Source organism: Populus nigra, chromosome 13 (assembly GCF_951802175.1).
Source record: "Populus nigra chromosome 13, ddPopNigr1.1, whole genome shotgun sequence".
Lineage (NCBI taxonomy): Eukaryota > Viridiplantae > Streptophyta > Magnoliopsida > Malpighiales > Salicaceae > Populus > Populus nigra.
Window position 1 is genome coordinate 7,720,600 of NC_084864.1, and position 15,158 is coordinate 7,735,757.

The following is a 15,158-nucleotide window of genomic DNA, read 5'->3' on the forward strand; positions in this document are numbered from 1 at the left end:
GGTTAATGATGCAATATTTTTTCCAGTTTGTTTTAGTGGTTTGGACCTTTTTTTAATTAGGTTGATAGGTTGGTTTTCTTGATGTTTTAAAGATGTTTGTACGGTGTTTTGTGGTTGAAATGGTTGCAAAACAAGTTTTGTTTGGTAAAACAAACCCATAAACCCAAATTTCCAGCTATCAAAATAGTTGTTGGATTTTGGGCTAACAAATAACATGTCGTCTACCATAACGAGCGATGTGTCATCTGTCAATTCTCTTTTTTTTTTTAAGAAAAAGAACAGATGACCTGAAAACAATAGCAGGCCCAAGCGCGCTGGCTTGGGCTTAAAGGCCCATGCGCCTGGGATTTTCCTTTCTTGATGTTTTTTTTCAACTAATACCTTTTATATATCTTTTTATAAAATATGTTTTAATTTTGTTTTTTAATTAATACCCCTCTTATGTTAGTTTTTAGATTATTTAATCTTTTTTAAATCGTAACTATTTTTTTTAATTACATTGAATGTCTTTAAAATTATTTTTTTATTTTTTGTTGTTATCTCATTTTTTTATTGTGATATTAAATTAATCAAAATTTAACTTGATTGTCAAAATTTTTAATTATCTCTAATAACACATGTTTATTCAGCTATATTTATTAGTATAAATTATTTTTTTTTATTAACACATGTTTTTCAAAACATATCTTTATTCAGCTATATTTATTTTATAAAAATTAAAAGTGATCAAAATTAATATTCAAAAAAAAATTAAACGACTTAAAATAAGGATAAAAAAGTATTTGTTTAGTTAAAAACTTTTTTCCTTATTAATGCATTATTTTTAATATTTTTATCAAAACTTGTTTTATAAAAAATTCTCATAATTTTAAAAGCAAGTTTAAATAAAATAAATAAATAAATAAATAATTTTAATGTAAATATATAATAAGTTTGAAAAAAATCATATAGAAACAACATTTTCATATATGAAAATGATAGCATAATTAGATAACACCGCCAATTCTTTTTCTTATCTTTAAAGGTTGGTTTGTTTGCCATTTTTTTTTGTAAATTATTTGGACAATAGTTTTGTTTTGGTGATCTGATAATATTGTTCAGTAATATTATCTGAACAATATTTTAGATCTAAAAACCCAAATCTTAACTTTTTTTTTCACTTAAAAATATATAAAAAAATTATTTTATCAACCTTTATACCCCTATTTCTAACAACAAAACACATTATAATCAATTCAAAAACTCAAAATTAATCACGTTAAGAAGTTTTTATGAGATTCAATCTACTTTTTTAGACATTATTAAAAGTGAAGACCACATCCATTAAAAGCATGTTTGGGACACCGCGTTCCCTTAAATTTTAAAATTGTTTTTTTTTTAAATTTTTTTTATGTTTTCAGATCGTTTTTCCTTTTTGTAATTACTTTTTTTTTTGTTTTTTTTTCAACTATTACCTTTTTTATATATTTTAATAAAATATTTTTTAATTTTTTTTTTCAATTGAAACCCCTTTTAAGTTAGTTTTTAGCTTATTTAACCTTTTTAAAATCGTAATTATTTTTTTAATTACATTGAATGTCTTTAATATTTTTATATATTAATTTTTTTGTTACCTCATTTTTTATTGTGATATTAAATCAATCAAAATTTAACTTGATTGTCAAAATTCTTAATTATCTCTAATATTGTTTATTAAAAAAAATTAACTCCCCTAGTAACGTTGCACGACGGCAATCTAGAATCATCTCCTTCGTGTAGAGGTTGAGGAATCTTGAAACATTAGGGGGCATAATGGTTGTGGATATCAATAACAACAAAAAAATGTGATGATGATGATATTTAGTCAGAAACAACACCATTGGTATAGAATATTCAATAAGAAAGTAAATCAGAATTATAATGTTCTTGAATTTTCTTATAAAAAAAATGATAGCAAATCATGAGATAAATAATTCATCTGCTAACCATCCATACCTAAGAAGTTTTTCAAGAGAAGTTTTCCTCGGAGATCAATCGTTTAAATTAAACTATAATAATTTATCTGCTATTTTTCTTTAATGAATTAATATACACATTATTAAGAAATAAATATTTTATAAAACAAATTTCAATTATCAATTCAATCCTTAAAGCATATAAATTCTCATGACATTACCTGAGTAATCTCTTATTTAAAATCATAGTTATCAAACCTAACATCATTCAAAAAATCAGCTCAAATCTAATCTATATAGGGTTTTTTTTTTTTGAATATATATGAACACTAAAATGAGATATGCTAATATTATAAATTTCAATGAATTTTATTTTTAATTTTTTATTAAAATAATATCATTTTATTATAAACTTAAATTGATTTATTGATTTATAAATTTATTTCTATCGACATGAATCTCAAATTAAATTTAATAACTATGAGTAAAACTTTTTCCTTCAAAATGACATGAAAAGAAGACCCGTGTATTAAAATGAAAATATTTTTATCACATATTATAATAATACGGGTGTTAGATTCATGGGGATCCCATTAGTACTCGAGGAACAAGAAAGAAAACTATCCGTTAACAGCCTAGAAATATCAAATCGACATCACAATCCTTTTCCCTGCAGGAAAATAGTAACGTTAAAAAACAACCCGTCTGTTACACTTCCACTTCATTGATTTTGATTTACAGTACACGAAATAATTCCTTGATCTTTCAAGTTCCTCTTTTCTTTGCCTGTTAAATTCTGTAACAACACTGGAGTTCCACGGTGGAGACAAAGTAGAAGTATGTAGCGAAGAGGAAGGATTTCTTGGATCATATTATGCAGCGACAACGGTCAAGAACTTAGTGGAAGAGGAAGACATGTCAAAGCATCTGATAGAGACACACCGCAAGCCCAGCGCTAAAACACACCGCTGGAGCACTCTGCTCAACGGCCTTAACCTGCGCACCCACCCAACACCTAAACCATTAACTCGCCCGCTCGCCCGCTCAAACCCAGTCCTCCTCATCTTCTTCTTCTTCAAGCCAAACCCCTTTCTAGTCGATGGAGTGACAATTTCGTAAGTTTTCTTGCTAATCTTGCTCCGCCACGCCGTGGTTTTAGTGCCTGTATTTGTTACTTAGAACTTAGGGTTTGAGACTCCGATTTTTGTATATTCTGTAAATTTCTGGAAGTTGAAACCCTAGTTAGCAGTTAGTTTTTTTAAGCATTTATTTTTTAATCTTGGAAACTGTTATTTATTTATTTTTAATTTCCTGCTTAAAAAAGCATGGAATAATTTCAGATTTTGGATCGTACAGAGATAGGCATGCTAATCCCTTTTTTTTTTATTTTGAAAATTTAAATTATTTTTTTTTCTGTCTCTAACAGTAAGAAAACTCCGCTAATGGTGCTGCTCTTTAATCTCTTTGATAGAAGGCGGATGATTCTGTAATTTCAGGATGTATATAAAGCAGGTAATGTTGGTTCATTAACATTTTCATTGAGTCACTTTCTCATTAAGTAGTATATGGCAATAAAATTACCCAAATGTTTCAAGTTTCATTGCATGCTATGATGCCATATGATACTTAGCAAAAGGGTTGAGTTTTTGGTGTCTCTTATTTTGCACCCTTACTAATAATTGGATATTCTAAAGTGGGAAATGTAATGTTGAGGAGGAGATTAAATATGGCCTCCCAATAAAGGAATGTATAAATGGTGCAGGAAGCTTATAGAGTTGATGAAACTTGGAAAGAACAAAACATTTAACTTTGTTTTAGCTTGAAGGCAATGGCATTTAAGGCATGCGTTCTTGCATGTCATCGGTGAAGAGTTCTGGGCCTGTTGATTTACTTGATTTCAACTTGTCAGTTAATAGCATTTGCATATGGCTTTAGCTGGAATCTTGATACTGGCATTTTTTTTTTCAGGCATTTAACCTGCTTGCTTAGTTCTCTTCATTGTGCAACCAACAATAGGCAGGGTATCCACTCATTCAGCAGTGTAACAAGTTTTTCATTAGCAGATTTGTGACCATATCTAATGCTCGTCTTCTTCTTGATGCAGAGAACCAAAATCATATCGGATCTGCTGATATCTGTTTCAAAAGAATAGAGACAAGCCAGGATTAAAGTTCACCAAGATTCCTTAAGACTTGATTTCAACTTGTTAGTTAATAGCATTTGCATATGGCTTTAGCTGGAATCTTGATACTGGCATTTTTTTTTTCAGGCATTTAACCTGCTTGCTTAGTTCTCTTCATTGTGCAACCAACAATAGGCAGGGTATCCACTCATTCAGCAGTGTAACAAGTTTTTCATTAGCAGATTTGTGACCATATCTAATGCTCGTCTTCTTCTTGATGCAGAGAACCAAAATCATATCGGATCTGCTGATATCTGTTTCAAAAGAATAGAGACAAGCCAGGATTAAAGTTCACCAAGATTCCTTAAGACTTGGTAGTGTGGGTGTTATCGGGTATACTCACATCTTTTTAAGCTTGTCCTGAATGTGCTTGAACGATCTCTCTTGGTGTTCTTTGTGAGTGATAAAAGTAGAGATAAAAGATATTGATAAAAAAGACCACCAAATTAGATAATCCAGGCTGCAAGTTTTGGATTGTATAACATGCATGATGCGTTGAAGAAATAACAAAAAAAGTAAAAGGATTGGTGAATCCAATGTATATCTTGACAACTTCCTATTCAATGGAACAATGCAAACTGCTTCTTGGCTGGCTTTTTTACCTCTTGCTCAGCTCTTTTTGGCTGGCTTTCCCCCCCTTCTATTCAGCTTATGTTGGTGGGCTTGGGCAAGGAGCATGCTTATATTTTTTTTCTTGTGTTAATTTCCCTTCATTCGGCATAGGACATTATGTTTTTTGGTTTGGGTTTCATTTGCTGGGGCTGGGATTGGGGCTGCTAGCTATTGGGTTAAGCTCATCTTCTCCTTTGTTTATGTGAATTTTTTGTGTCTCTCTCTCCTTGTTTTCCTGCACTCCTCTTCTCTTTCTCCATCGAAGCCACCAAGAACTGAGTTGTTAGGGTAAGGTGGGATTGCTTTTGTGTCTTTATTTGCCTTGCAATGATGGCGTGACTTATCAGCCTTCTTTTTCTTTCCTTTTGTCTTGGTTTTGGCTTGCTGTTTTTGGGGGATTTGGTGCTGATCTTAAAGGCTTTTGGCTCTGATCTCAAAGATGTTGGGTCCTAGGGAATGGAACTTACATCTCAGGGAGCTGGAACTTATTGGCAAGTAACACTGAAGTTTGTCATCTGTGATTTTGGATGTTGTAAATGTTTGATCTTTTGCTTCAAGAAATAAATGCACTTGCAGTTTCCTAGACAAATATTTCCTACTCTCGATAAATCTTCTCTAGTTTAGCTATATGGGCAAAATTCTGATTCCGTTTTCTTTTGTAATTTTAGGTATTTTCCACTAGCATGCTTTGAGCTCAGCAAGACCCCTTTAATATCATTGAAGGTATATTTTCTCCCCATTAAGGACATTCAGTCACAACCATAGCCAAGAGAATAAAATGCATTTACTGAAATGAGAATGTCCCTTATTTTTTGGGATTCATGGTCCTCTGACTCGTTGCTCACCTGCTGTTCAATGATTGAGTCTCCATGAGAATTCCAAAGAGTTGGTTATCACCGTATATAATTGACTGCTTAAGCTTCATCTATTTAACCTTCTTTAAAATGCCTTTCTTGGGATACAAGTTGATGTTTAGTCAATTGGAGTTCTGTTTTACCAAATGCTCTTTGGCAGACGCCCTTTTGGGCATGACCAAACTCAAGAACGAATACTACGCGAAGACACAATTATAAAAGCTTGCAGGGTTGAATTCCCTACGAAGCCTATTATCTCAAATGAGGCGAAGGTGAGTTTGATTTGAGTCTGGTAGTTTTCACAGCATATTCTCTTAGGTCTTATTCTCACAGCAACAGTGGATGATGATTTTTGTACGTGCATCTGATGGATTACATGATTTGATTTGTCAATGTCTGACCTATAACCAAGCAGAGAGACCAGATGTTTTAACCATTGCTCAAGATCCATATCTTACATACTTAAAGAAGTAAAGAGTGTACAAAGTCATCGGAAACTACTAGAGAAATGTAACTGTATCAGAAACTACTTCCCATGAAATGTATAATTCCTGCATCTTCTGTAAGAAATTGTCCATCATGTAATCTAGCGCACCGAGATTCATGCCGAGAAAGCATGGTAGTTCCATAAATCTGTCATTTATTAAAAGTATGGTCATTTAATATGTATATCATCACTTTGTCATCATACATGTGTTTGTGTGTAATCCTTTTGAAATCATGAAATTCTGGAAATATTAACACTGTATAGAGAGTTATATGTTCAAAGATGTTGGGAGGCTGAAAAGAGCACCTTATGGGAGTTAAAAGTGGGGGAGCGAGGATCAAGACGGGGATGGGGGATGCATTTCTTTATTGTAGTTCCTTGTTTCAGGAATTGATTGGATCTTGGTTAATTTATTAATTTTTTTTGTGCTTTCTTTGTTTCGTCAATTTATTTGACTTTGGCTTGATCCATTTTAAGTGGGCTACCCTTTGCTTTCTCTTACAACTGTCTTCTGCAGTTGGAGATAACAGACCTGACAAGAATATTTTTTTTCATTGTGAGTGATCATGTCCTTGATTTATTTTTGTTGGTGTCCTTTCAATAAACTTTTATTGGAGTTAATTGATATCAAAATTTTGTTATGAGCTTACAATATGTTTCTTTAGTAGCCATTCGTTTTGTATTGAGTGATCTCTTCCACAACCTATGCAATTATGACAAGCATTAACTACTCGATGTATGTTTCATCATACACTATCTCATTTCCGATCTATGAGATTGAGGTATTTCCAATGTCACCTTTTTAAGTTTGTATTCTAATGATTGCTGTTATTTAACAGGGAGGTGCAGGACATCAAGTTTTATCTGCTTTCATTGATATTGTGTTGATAATTCTGACAATGGCATCTCGGTAATACTTCATAACCTACTTCCTTTTCTTTTCTGAGGTATGAAGTGTAAATAATGGTCCACATCTTATTACGAAAGGAGAAGGATCCTGATTTTTATATTCGTTTTTTTCTTCTTCTAACATATAAGCTTATTTTTATCTTTACAAATCTTCTCCCACTATGCTCCAGAATTTCTTTTGAATTAGTTGTTCTGTCGCGAGGCATAATTTTCTTTGAGTAGTTCAGAAAGTCAAACTATGGCCACCATCGATTGGGATAGCAATCTAAGATTCTGCCATTATCCTTCCATCCATGCATGAAATTGGAAACCTTGTAAGAGGTGCTCTGTACAATTTTTTTCTCTCTATTTTCTTCATCCCTCCCAACCCTCAAAAGGTGAAAGGAAACCTGATTACTCTTTTCTTATTCGAAAGTGCACATGACACTTTGTGAATATTTTTATCACATAGATCAACCATTTTGATTAATTTTTTTATTAGGCTGTTTATAATTGGCTACTTATTTCATTACTGTTTTGGTTGTTCATCCAAAAAAGATTTATTTTTATGCTTCCATATTGGTTGTTCACGAATATTTTTATTTTCTTTGTTGTGTTGGTGTGGATTTGTAGTCGGCGTGTATTCTGTCATCTTTCGATCGCTCACCACATCTTTTACAATCTACGATGCACATCTCTGTGTTAATCTCTTATAGATGCCTCATTTGGCATGAAAGATCTATTGTATTCATATATACCAAACCTACCTCATCCTTCTGATGTTTGATTGGATAATCTTAGAAATAATTGCTTGTTTTTTCTTTTATTAGGTGATCGTTGTTTTTCCTTAAAAGTTGTTTTTTAAGCATCTTTTCTGGAAGTGCTTAATTGGTTGAATGTGCTTTTGGTTTGTAAAGGTGCAATACTTTACAATCTTTCATTCCTGTATATTTATGGCTACAACAACTCTCTTAAATGGTAATTGATTCTTCTGTACCCTAATGACGATCATGATGGAAAAGACGTTGAAGAACTCAAGCTTTCTGTGGCAAAAGATCACATCCAGGTTAGTCATCTTAAAGCTGCACCTTATTTGATGATGGTGTTGGAAAGATTAGCTTTTAAGTTCTGATGATGGTCTTATAACATGGTGTATCCATGATTTCAGCAATGTTGTTACAAGCATGGAAAATTTCCAAGTGAATTTACATTTAAAACAAGCTATTTTTTCCTGCGATTAAAAATGCTATGGGATCTATGGTTGCTCTGCAGATAAAAGGTTAAGCACAAAGATTCAATTAAGTGCTCTTTCTGCTTGGCATTAAAAATATGCTATTGATAGATAGAAAAATTAAAATGTTTTTGTGATATATTGCTAGATTAGAAATAGAAACAAACATAAAATATAGAAACATACATGAAATTTTCTACCAATTTTCTACCCTCACATTGGCTGATAGCTATGAGAAATAAAAATGTTTTTAAATTTTTAGTCACTGAACATCCCATTTCATTCAAGCAATAGATTTGCTGGGCAGATGAGGTCCAAGAAGCTGCTTTGGTCTTGTGTAGATTTATTAGAAGTAAATCTAATTTTATACCCTTGTACTGGTTGATAACTATGAGAAGGAAAAATGGTTTTACGTTGCTGATCATTGAATCTCCCATTTCATTCAAGCATTAGATTCGTTGGGTAAAGGAGGTCCTTAAAGCTGCTTTGGGCTTGTGTAGATTTATCTTTCTGCCACCCTTAGTATTAATCATGTTGTTAACTCACCTTTTGATAAGTTTCGAGTCATTCAATGATCCTAAGTTATGATTCTGTCATGATTTGATCTCTAACTAATTGATTTCGTGTTGTCTAGACTGTCGATGGCTGCTAATTTGAGGGGTTATGTACTGACCAATAGTGATGGGGAAAGGTATATATATTATCTTGTTGTGCAGCATAGCTCTATTTTGTTGCCAAACATTTATGTTGTACTCCTAGACTTACTCTATCAACCACATTCTTAATATGAATAATTAAGGTATCCTCAGTTAGTTTCGCCAAATGTTGAAAGTGCATAGAATATTTAATCCACACAACAAGATGTAACTCCTCTCAAGAATACAATAGACCAGTCATACCATACATTCATGTTAAATATTTTTAATACGTCTCTTTTGGGTACTTTGTTACCTTTAAATACTTGGAGTTTGACTGACCTTAAAAATTTTCTTATGATGCTTTTCTTAGGTAAAATGGATGGAAGCTTTAACTTACTGTGAGACACCTATTGCATAAGCTTTTCTCTTAGCATAAATAGTAAGGGCCTTAGCATCCATGATTATGTTTATTATGACTTCCATATAACTTTTCATTTTTTTTTCTAAGATGATGAAACAAGAACACGCATGAAACATAACTCAAGACACACTCTTTGTGTGGCCATAATATTGCTCTTGCTAATAAGGCTGTTACATGTTTTGCTGGCAATGATAGTTTGTTTTTAGACTTTTGATGTCTCTTTATACTGTGACTGTGCGATGCTCTTATTAGCATTTCTTTAATGGGTGCTGGTAAGGATTATGAACATTAGTTTTATCAATAGTGATGCACATCATTCACATATTTGCCCTTTATGCTCATGTGTTGTGTTAACAAATGCTGCTGCTCATAATTTTTTCCCAGATCTTTTTCGTGCTTTCCTAGGCTGCCAATAAGGCTGTTACGTGTTTTGCTAGCAATGATAGTTTGTTTTTAAATTTTGATGTCTCTCTACATACTGTGACTGTGCAATACCTTTATTAGCGTTTCTGTAATGGATGCTGGTAAGGATTATGAGCATTATTCAATCAGGATAAAATTGTTGCTGCTGCAACTTGACTACACCTACTGGAGAAAGCAGTTGAGAATATGATTGATTTGGTGACTGCCTTTATTTTTAACAAAACTGGTTTCCATTCTGTTCATGCAATGACTGTTTTGCTACTTAAATATGCATGGTGGATTGAATGGGTTCCCTATCTGCCTTGTCAGATGAATTAACAATAAACTAAAACTGCTCAGTGTTTCACTGTGGAAGTCCATAGTGAAACACTGAGCAGTCTTCTTCTTTTTCTTTCTTCTTTTTCTGTTTTTATTTTTTTTGGTTTTTTTTTTTCGTTTTCCATGTCTATGGTTTTTTTTTTTTTGCTTTTTTCTTTGTGGTTTTTTCTTTTGATGAACTTTTTTTGTTTAATTTAGTTTGTTAATGTTAATTATTTTTATTTAGTTATCAGATTTTCATGACACGGATCCCGGGTTTGACGGGTTAATCCAGTTTATTCAGTTTTTTTTTAATTTTTTTTTATTAGTTTTTTTCTTCTTGTATGTTTTTTTTCTCTTTGCTTTTTCCTTTTTAATTAATCTTTTTTTAATTTTTTTCATTAATAATAAATCTTTTTATATTTAGTTATAACACTTTCATGACATGAATTTGAGGTTTGACAGGTTAACCTGATTTGGCGGGTTAACCCGGTTGATTCAGATTTTTTTATTTTTCCTCATCTTTTTTTTATTTAGTTTGTTAATATTAAATATTTTCTATTTAATTATCAGACTTTCATGACATAGATTTCAGGTTTGACGGGTTAACCCAATTTATTCAGATTTTTTTTATTTTTCTTCGTTAGTTTTTTTCTTCCTGTATGTTTTTTTTCTTTGCTTTTTTCCTTTTTAATTAATCTTCCTTTTTAATTTATTTCATTAATAATAAATTTTTTTTTCTATTTAGTTATTACACTTTCATGACACGAATTCCAGGTTTGACACGTTAACCCGGTTGAATCGGATTTTTTTTCTTTTTCCTCATTAGTTTTGTTCTTTTGATTTCATCTTTTAATATTGTATGCAGTCCACAATGAAAAGGCTGAAGCCTTTAGTTTTTTTTTTTGCTTTTTTTTATTCCTTTCACTGTAGACTGCACAGTGCAGCCCACGGTGAAAAAAGGCTGATGCTTTTTTTTTCTTTTTAATTAATTTTTTTATTTAGTTTGTTGATATTAATTTTTTCTCTATTTATTTATCAGACTTTCATGACACGGATTTCAGGTTTCACGGGTTAACCCAGTTAATTTAGATTTGTTTCTCTTTCTTCATTAGTTTTTTTCTTCTTATAAGTTTTTTTTCTTGTGGATTGTTTCTTTTTATTTAATATTTTTTTATTTAATTTAGTTTATCAATATTAAAATTTTTTCTATTTAGTTATCGACCGATGCTTTTATTTTTTCTTTTTGTTTTTTTGCTGTTTTTATGCCTTTAACTATGGAGTGCACACTGGAGTCCACAGTGAAAGGCTGATGCTTTTTTGTTTGTTTTTTTCCTTTTTAGTTAATTTTTTTTATTTAGTTTAGTTTGTTAATGTTCAATTTTTTTCTATTTAGTTATCAAACTTTCATGACACGGATCCCGGGTTTGACGAGTTACCTCGTCAATTTTTTTTTCTATTTAGTTATCAAACTTTTACGACACGAATCCAAGGTTTGACGGGTTAACCTGGTTTGAAGGGTTAACCCTGTTAATTCAGATTTTTTTCTTTTTCTTCATTAATTTTTTACTTCATTTTGGTTTTTTTCTTTGTTTTTTTTCTTTTTAATTAATCTATTTAATTATCACACTTTTATGACACGAACAGCCAGACCCACATCCAAGACTATTGGGTCTGGTATTGCAGTCAGACCCACTTAAACTTGGGTCATGCAAGTTTAATGTTATTATTAATATTATAAATATTTGTCTTGGGTCAGGCGTTGCAGCCACGCCCAAGACTCTTGGGTATACCTTTGCAAAAAGACCTAATACTTTTAGATCTTAATTTTTTTTGATATTTTTTATGCAAAAACCATTGACCCGCGGCATCGCGCGGGTCATGTAACTAGTTAATTTCTATAAGAGATGCCTTTATGATGGATGATTTCTGCACAATTGTGTTGTTTCATTTACATTTTCATTGAGTCACTTTCTACATGCAACCATTGATTTATTTGATTTTTATCTTGAGAGAATATATGACCTGAGTGCATTTGAGCAGTTAAGGCCAAATGATGAGTTTGGGATCAGCTGGTGACCTGAGTGCCATTCGTACCGTTCCACCACTGTTTACCTGTAGTAACCCCATTCAGCTCTTCTGCTTCTATTCCTCATAGCTCAGTTTGTTACAACACTTTTAGTCACTTATGTACTCGGATAGCAACCATGATTATTGATCTGAATGTTGTGTGCTCTAGCCTTTTCAATTGTTAAGACATCTTAATAGAAAGCTTCTCCATATGGTTGCACATTTTGACCTAAACACTGTAGATTTTTCTTTAACCATTTATACTAGGTTCTTTGTCTGCTCGGCTTCTTAGATTAGTTCAAGTAATCCTCACTTGACTTCTTGCATCATTCCTATAACAACCCGTGACATCTCGCAAGTAATTTACCTAGTCTATTAGATTGTGTTAAGTATTCTCTCTTAGAGTTGTGTTCCCAATCTGCTAGACGATATGGCATAATCAGTAGCAGTTTCTTGACCTTCTGCCATGGTCACTTTATCGTTTGAATGATGTACTCAGATAATTATGCACCTTAATGCTTTGAAATGGGGACAAGCCACTTTTATCCCACTAAACAGGTAAGGATAAAGTATCCGTGTGTAACTTATCTATATGGTTTTGATGTGGTACCTTTATTAAAAAAGTTGAAGTTTCTCCCAATTTTACCCCAGTATTTGCATAGGATAGTCCACCATGCTTGATCTAATTGAAATAGTATTGATCTAGTAGAAACATTGATTCAAGTTTTGCTGTTCATAATTTGTATACAAGTCTCCTCGTGTAACTTATCTATCCACATGGTTCTGATGTGGTCCCTTTATTAAAAAAGTTGAAGTTTTCTCCCAATTTTTCCCCACGACTAGCGCAGGTTAGTTCTCCACCGTGCTTGTTCTAACTGAAATAGGAGATCCAACAAAAACATTGGTTCGAGTCGAGTTGTTAATAATTTGTATGTTGGTCTACACAAGTGAAAACTGAGTAATTACTTATGCTATTTTGTTCCAGATGGTCATTTCTCAACATGTTTTGTTAATTGATTGTTGATGTTTTCATTAGCTTGGTGTGCAAATTTGGGTTGAAAGTTTTTGGCATGAGAAGCTTTGTAGTGATTGCTTTTGGAATCCAAGAATGGATAGTTGTGAGAGTTTTTATTTGATAATTGTGGTTGAGTGGTACCAACAATAAAAGTACGTTATAAAGTACCTGCATATACGTTTCTGGTGTGCACCCCCAACCACAATGCTACTAGGAAATTTATATGATCTGCGAAGCAAAACACTTTTTACTTGATGTGATATTTGTAAGTAACTTAAATTATTTGACTGGCATGTTCTTGAATGCTAGTGGAGCATTGTTTATACCCAAGGACTTGTCTATAAATGTGTGTGCTTTTTGAAAATTTGCATGAGCTAAATTGCTGATGAAGTTGATATGACTCCTGTAATGGTCTGCATGCATATATCGTTGATTATTCTTCTTATTCTCCTAAGTATTTACCTAAGCTGTAATCTGTTGAGATTTGGATGTGTCCACAAACTAATGGTTTGGACTGCATAACTGTGGATGGTTAGGATAAAAATCTTATATGTTATTTTTTACATGATGATTCTTATACATGTTTATGATGCCTTAACAAGTTACTAATGATCAGGTGATTAAGTAAGGAAGAAAGTTGATATGACGGGGGGTTTTTATGACTATCGATGCTCAAAGTTGAAGTTTATGGACATGAGTAATTACTTGTGTTATTTTGTTCTAGAAGGTTATTTCTCTACGTGTTTTGTTAATTGATTGCTGATGTTTTCATTAGCTTGGTGTGCAAATTTGGGTTGAAAGTTTTTGGTGTGAGAAGCTCTGTAGTTATTGCTTTTGGAATCCAAGGATGGATAGTTATGAGAAAAAGTTTTAATTTGATAATTTTGGTTGATTGGTACCAACAATAAATGTAAGCTATAAAGTACCTGCATGTACGCTTCTGGTGTCCACCCCAACCACAATGCTACTAGGAAATTTATATGATTTGCGAAGTAAAACACTTTTTCTTTGATATGATATTTGTATGTAACTTAAATTATTTGACCGACATGTTCTTGAGGTAAGAACATGTTTATGATGCCTTATACATGATGATCCTTCTACATGTTTATGATGCCTTAACAAGTTACTAATGATCAGGTGATTAAGTAAGGAAGAAAGTCGTTATGACGGGGGGGCTTTTATGATTATCGATGCTCAAAGTTGAAGTTTATGAACATAATTATGTAGAACAAATCACATTGAGGTAAGAAATCTCATGATTGTGCAGTTTCCATCACAGACTAAAATGAGAAAACAGAGAGCTAGAGACTAATTTCACAACTAATCTGAAATAACAAAAACAAAATTTGGAAGCCCTAATATCCTTTGCTAAATCTGAGATGTTACATGGTTCTTAATTGTAGGGGAAGGAACTAAATGATGTTAACTCATTGGCTGAAGTCATAACACTAACTCTAAAGTGTGCTTTGAGTTGTTTTTAGAAACTTGATTTTAATATTTCACTATAAAAATATTTTTTTGACTAGCTGTTCTTCCAGGTGTTTCTGACAGGATGGATAGACTCAATGCTGAAGTCACAACGCAACTCTGAACTGTGAATATGCTTTATTGTTTCTTTATGTGATAAATGACTAGTCTAAGCTTCAGTTTTTTGTTCTTGTCTTTTAATGTATTATTAAACTATTATGGCTTGTAATCAATGTTTTAAATTAATTTATCCTGTCTGATTTTCCAGCCGTTATCCTTGCTGAAATCCTAGAAGATGATGTTTTGGTCTTCCCCCACATGTACTCGATACTTACTGAGATAGGTCATGTTTACATGGTTCCACTTAAGCATTCATCTTTTCAAAAATGACATGCTCTGTTTTATTGGAACTTATAGGTATAAGAGGAGTTTGAAAGAGTTGCATAAAATGCTTCATTGGTGCAATGAGCATTTCAACAGTTCAGCCATGTAAACAAGGAGGCACTAGATCAACATGTAAATCTCACTAGGAAACAGGAGGAACTTCAGACACGGCAAGCTGAACTTGAGGCAAGTGACAAGGTACTACGGTACTGGATTTTAATGGTTAAATGTCTTCTGTTGTACTTATTGTTT

The 15,158-nt window shown here is 32.4% G+C and overlaps 3 long non-coding RNA genes across 9 annotated transcripts; all 3 read left to right on the top strand.

Annotated features, from left to right (window-relative positions):
• Window positions 1–2,493: 2,493 nt before the first annotated feature.
• LOC133670709 (uncharacterized) lies at window positions 2,494–5,139 on the top strand. The gene is made up of 5 exons (XR_009834150.1): window positions 2,494–3,049; window positions 3,361–3,446; window positions 3,903–3,955; window positions 4,039–4,256; window positions 4,340–5,139. It is a non-coding gene; the product is annotated as an uncharacterized LOC133670709 (long non-coding RNA).
• Window positions 5,140–5,408: 269 nt separating this feature from the next.
• LOC133670708 (uncharacterized) lies at window positions 5,409–14,630 on the top strand. 7 transcript variants are annotated; one of them, XR_009834146.1, is made up of 6 exons: window positions 5,409–5,451; window positions 5,743–5,854; window positions 6,909–6,979; window positions 7,980–8,023; window positions 8,823–8,879; window positions 9,197–9,436. It is a non-coding gene; the product is annotated as an uncharacterized LOC133670708 (long non-coding RNA). The 7 variants fall into 7 exon arrangements; XR_009834147.1 differs by lacking the exon at window positions 5,409–5,451 and adding an exon at window positions 14,193–14,630 and having other exon boundaries at window positions 5,458–5,854; window positions 9,197–9,265; XR_009834149.1 differs by lacking the exon at window positions 5,409–5,451 and adding an exon at window positions 6,587–6,805 and having other exon boundaries at window positions 5,458–5,854; window positions 7,788–8,023.
• Window positions 14,631–14,646: 16 nt separating this feature from the next.
• Window positions 14,647–15,105, top strand: LOC133670710 (uncharacterized). The gene is made up of 2 exons (XR_009834151.1): window positions 14,647–14,842; window positions 14,940–15,105. It is a non-coding gene; the product is annotated as an uncharacterized LOC133670710 (long non-coding RNA).
• Window positions 15,106–15,158: the final 53 nt, after the last annotated feature.